This window comes from Lissotriton helveticus, chromosome 3_2, assembly GCF_964261635.1.
Source record: "Lissotriton helveticus chromosome 3_2, aLisHel1.1, whole genome shotgun sequence".
NCBI lineage: Eukaryota > Metazoa > Chordata > Amphibia > Caudata > Salamandridae > Lissotriton > Lissotriton helveticus.
In genome coordinates, this window is record NC_136062.1 from 171,419,866 (window position 1) to 171,425,865 (window position 6,000).

Below are 6,000 nucleotides of genomic sequence, written 5' to 3' on the forward strand. Positions count from 1 at the left end.
ATCTGCTCTGGCCATGACTGTAAGGAAAGCTGTGTTTCCTTTTTGAAAGAAGTGGCTAAATTAAACATTTTAAAATATTATTATTTCATTGCGAGTGGCAAAAATATTTAGAGAATGGTGGCTCATAAAATAAATAATCAATTTCTGCAAGATTAGACACCACACCGAGAAGAAATTTTGGTCTGAGGCAGAAAAAAGTGTAGGCATCTATTGATTATTTATTAGTGGAGCACCAGATGATGCTAGGGTGCATGGTAGACTACGTATGTAATAGCACAGGAGAAATACCTCATGCATGTCTGGGAAATCAGGGAAATGCTAAAATCAAGACCTATATCATCCATAATACATTCTATGAAAGGGTATTAACTGAGTACCACATTTGGTGTGGGAGAGAATGTGCTCATCAGAATTACTATGCCACAGAATAAGTAAATTAGAATTTACATAATGCCCAGAGAACAGTGTAGAGAAATGGTTTGCTGTTAACAGAATTATCTAAAATGATCTAACAAACCTATGAAGAGCTAAGTACCGTGTTGCACAGAGGAGCAGCCTGATTAAATTTACCAGGCTGCTAACTCCATGCACTGTATCTTGTCCCTTGCCACAGGACTCTGCATGCAGTCATCTACAGAGTGCAGACTCAGCCTCTTGTGCACACGTTAAGATCCTTCTAAACAGCATCCCTCTCCAAACATTTCCCACAGGGCAGCCATCGTCATGGTCTAGACTCAGCCCTAGAGGCATGAGTGACGTTGGTGCTCCACCTGTACACTTCCTCAGACATGTTCCCTTTCTCACTCATGCTTACGACTCTCATTCTAAGGGTTTGTCTTACTCACTTTCTGATATATCACTAAAACTCTTATACTTTCACACTTACCCTTGCTTTTTTTTATTCACTAGATCCCAGAGGATCAAATTACAATTGAACAGCTTTCGAATTTCAGGTGCAAACCCCTGTATGCGTCTGAAAAGGTGATTTATAGTGTAGTTGCATATTTCCCTGCATTGATTTTCCCACTGAACTTTCACCAAGTAGAATCTGCCGCAAATCGGGTGATGGTAGGGGTCAAATAGTACTAATGGTCAGCTTACACAGTGGGGCTCAGTGAAAACATATGCAGTTGTCATGTATTCCCCATTCTGATATTTTCACTGCACTCCAGGCAAACTTAGTGGGTGAGACAGTTGTGTTTCCCCGCTGATAAAAGGTCGTCAAGTGCACTGCCTGTGTCCAATTAAGAAATCAACTTTAATTGAGATTCGCAATATTTTGATGATAAATTCTTTTATTCAGATTATTATAATATTAATTTGATAATATTATGAATTGTTAGCGTCATTGAGGATGCATCATGAAATGAAGTACAGGTCATCCCCAATGCATTTCGGGCATATAGGATGCCCTTCATCAGGGGGTAGTTTAGCGCCCAGTGCAAGGCACGCCTATGAGGGGGCATATGGTACATATTGCAGGTTTCAGGAAGTACGGAGGGGATGTTGTTCTCCCAAGAGTCAGCCATTGCTTTCTTAGGGCACCTGAGAGAGGAAGGGAGACCCATATCATACACAAAATGCCACATTGTGGTAATATAGTTTTTTGCAAAACTATTAGGGTACACAGATGGGACCAAGGCATTTCTGGTGCAATGGACTCGGAGGGGCGTAAGGCCGACACCTGGCGCCCCATTGACCCAGTGGAATTGGCATCGATCATGGTCGCCCTTGAAAGGATATGTAGCTCACCTGATGAAGTTTGCCTCTTTAGGGCAGACTTTTCCTTAGCCTTTTATGGAGCATTAAGGGTGAGCAACTTGGTTACCAAGAACAAAAAGGATAAGAAGGGTGGACTACAGCGCAAAGACATACAATTGCCCAAAGGCTCACAGGCGATTACCATTCCACAGTCCAAAACTGATCAGTTGGGGAGGGGGAATCACATATTGCTGCACCGTGTCACAGGTAGCAGTTGTTGTCCGCTCAGCAATTTGGAATCCTTCCTGGCGCACTGGGGGTGTGATCCAGGTGGACCTCTTTTGGTGCACTTGGATGGGACACCGTTAACTAGATTACAATTCAGTAAGGCGCTCAAGGCAGCCTTGGCGGCGGCAGGTTTGGACCCTGCGGAATATGGTTCTGATTCTTTTCGTATTGGCGCAGCAATAAATGCCGCAAGTATGGTATTGGCAGGACAGGTGGTGCAAAGGATAGGCCATTGGAAGTTGGTTTGCTACAAACGATACGTGAGGCTGAACATGTTGGAATAGTTGCCGTGCTGTGTTTTTTGGTGCCTTACCCTTTTTTTTTTTTTCATCAATGCAGGTCGTGGAGAGGTTAGTGGGATCCGGCAATTGGATGCCTCACTGCCGCTGGCTTATGTTGGAGCTGGAGTCGCTACAGATGTGCGGGTTTTAGGGCATTCCTATGTGAGTCGTGCACAGACTGTTTATTTCTCAGGCTTACCGAGCATTAAAGGACAGTTATCGGCTGACTTTCTGTGGCCAAGGCAGGCTGCGTGTGGCTGGAATGAGAACTGCTCTGGACAGAATGTTGCCTCGGAGGCTTACGCTTCTAGGGGTGATAATAGTGCCTTTAGGAGGCAATGACATCACTGAGTTGGGTCGGAGAGAACAGTGTGAGCTAATTATTTCTGAAATGTGTGTACTGGCAAAGAAATTCCCGGGGGTCAGAATTGTTTGGTCCAATATGATTCCAAGGGCAAAATGGAGAGATGGTAAGTCGGTGAAAGCCATCAATGTATCAGTAAAGTGATTTAACCGGAAACTTGGTAAGTTGTTCAGTACGGATCGGTTGTCAGCCATATCTCATGGATGCATTAAGGGAGAGCGTTTTCTCTTGCCGGATGGAGTGCATTTATCTGATGAAGGTAACGCTATGTTTCTTGAAACTTTACTGGCCTGGTTGGGCCAGAGCAATTCGGCAGGTGGGGGCCAGATAGTAGGTGAACTATGCTGGCCTGTGAAGGGTAAGGTCAAGATTTAGGGGACCTTTTTTCACCATCCAGTTTTAAACAATTTGACATCGGCATTCATGGACACTACAAGGGGGCCTGCCAATGGAGGTGGCATGGGCGCAGGGGTTTTTTGGGCAGTCGCTGACATGGTCCTTTACCTAGAAGCCACACGCACATGCGCAGTTGGGCATAACTTTGCACTGGCCCCAAACCTGGGTGTATGGGGTGCCCCACGGTAGGTATACTAAGGGCAGCCGGTTCTCCTGCATATGTTTTTTCAGTGACAGTGGATCCCTCCCCATGGGGATGGACGGGAGAGGGAAAGGAGGGACCCGCCGGGGTCAAATAAGGGGCAGAGCCAGTCTTGATCTCACTCGGAATCGCCACATAATAATTTACTTGGTTGCACAGGAACAGACTAATTAAGCTGAGGTGATTACATGTATTAGAATTGATGTTAACGCTAGGATACCAAAGATGTAACAAAAATTGTCAATAATGTGGTTACTGTGTAAAAAGTTATATATGTGTGGCTTTGTTTTATCAATACGGCCTGGGGTCTTACGAACCCCTATCCCAAAGAAATACAGAAATTGTGTCAATTGCATTGGTGTCTGAGGGTTACGGGCATGGTAGGTATACACTTGCAAAGGCCATCGGTGACTCCCTGGCCATATTGCCATAGTAGTTTCTAGCACTTAAGTGAAATACTTTGTGTGTGGATGTGTGGCTTGTGAACGAGCAGAAGGCCGTCACTTGCAGTGTAGTTAGCAAATGGTCAAAGTGAGCTGACCCGTACCCCACGCTTTAGTGGACTGGAGAAAAATTTAATTGACACACCACAGACTAAATGATGAACAGAGCTGGCTGAAAGCTACCATAAATATATTATATATAATTTTAGTAAACCAAAATGTCTTGGCCAATGGCATACCTAAAACAATTTATAAATGAGAACTGAAGTGTCTACTTTAGCACCATTTTAGGACTTATTTTCTCTTTCAGTGGACATTGTCATTAGAACAGTAATATGTAATAAATTGGCTTCTCCTTTAGAACCCTGCCCTGCTTGTATTACTCACATGGCGCTGGACAGTTTAGCAATTGTTAACCGACTTTGTACCACTTCACTTGCCAAAATGAAAATTGCTGTTCAGTGGAAACAAAGGTAAGTCATTTCCCTGCTGATGAAGCTTACAGCAGATCCTCAGGTCTAAAGTAAATGTAGACCTTGTTCCCTTCTCCAGTTTCAATCAATCAATGAATCAGTCTGGATTTGTACAGCCCGGCTAATCGCCCATGATGATATCCAGGCGCTGAGTGTGCTGCTGCAGGGGTTCAGTTGAACAACAAGGTCTTGAGTCCATTTCTGAATTCCAGAAGGGATGTAGAGGGCTGTAGGTGAAGTGAGAAGTTGTTCCAGGCCTTCGCAGCATCCTCCACTGCCCTCCTTCTTCTGCCTCGCCCATACCCAGACGCGGGGGTGTTGAAGAGGCAGAGGAAGGCAGAACACAGGTGTCTAGAGGGAAGGTGGAATTTCAGTCAGAAGTTGATGTACACTGCTCCCTGGTTTTGGAGGGCAATGAAGGTGTGGATCAGCATATTGAACTGGCATCTCTTCTGAATTAGGAGCCATTGGAGCTTCCTGAGGTGGGGGTGATGTGGGTCTATTTAGAGGGGTCTTGGATGAGTCTGGCTGCTGAGTCCTGAATAGTTTGCAGTCCTTTAGGAGTTGCAAGCCAATTCCTACATAGAGTGTGTTGCTGTAGTCCAATTGGCTTGTAACCAGGTGTTAAACCTTCACTCACCTGAAATCCAGGTTGTTCAACTTCAGAGATGTTATTTCTCTTCTGCCCCTAAAAACCTATACCCGTCCGACTGAATTAACAATGCAGTCTGACAAGAATAGATCTGCAGGGGAAGGGGGGAAATGGGACAAAATAGTAAACAAAAAGAAACACTCCACTGGTTTCAACTTCACTTAAAGCCACTCTTTTCTTTTGATCAGAGTTTCAGGTACTCTTGAGTCTGTGATATGACATCTATTTAAAAACACAAATTAAACATATTAACTTGTATTAACAGACTATTCTTATTCTGTCTATCTATTAAACATTATCATTGGGAAAAATACCTTTCAGTGTTTGTGGTTATTTTCACCAGAACGGTGTTCATTAAAGAATGCATCCTAAACTATATTTCTGACTAGATCTGCAGAGAAATAAAAGCATAATATTCACTATATGCACCAAATCTTTGCTCATAGTATAATGTGCTTCTTATCTCTAACTTACTAATAACAATCTTCAATATCAATATATAGAGTCTCTTAAAACATATGAATGAGTCTAGAAATGTTTTTTTAATTAGTGTCCTCTTCTTTTGGTCTTATTTCTTTATAAGCACAGCTGCTGCCATACATTGCACCAAAGTTTTGGGAAAAGTTCCCAAATTCCAAAGTAAGTATTCGTAAAAGTATATTTATTCTCAAAAATAGTTTTATGTTTATGCGCGCTAAAACGATGACAGTGTCTTGCCTTTAAAACCCTGAATCGCTTTTGGTTGACCAAGTGCATTGTATCCAAACTAAAGTAATTATAAAATCAAGTTCTTAAATACCTTAATCCCTTTGATATCGTTTCCGATCATGCACGCGATAACCTTAATTGAACTTCTCTTTTGTTTTGTGTTTCAGGTCGGCGCAGAAAGGAATCGGGACCGGAAAGAGGAATCACTGCGTTGGCGTAGCCATGGAGACCCAAACAGGAATGGAAACACCGAAGAAAAGATCCTCTCGCTGCAGGAAGGACGCCGAGACGAGACTGGAATACAGGTGAGGAAGAGGGCGAACAAGCGCAAGCACAAGTGATTGGGTTTCAAGGGCTTTTATAGAGTTCTTGAAGGGTGGGGTAATTCAGTTGGAGAGGGAAGAGAAACGTGGCTCACATGTTTTAACTGCTGAACCAGACAGGTGCAGTTTATGAAAATTAGTTCTTGGCTTGACAGCATGACCTTTAAAC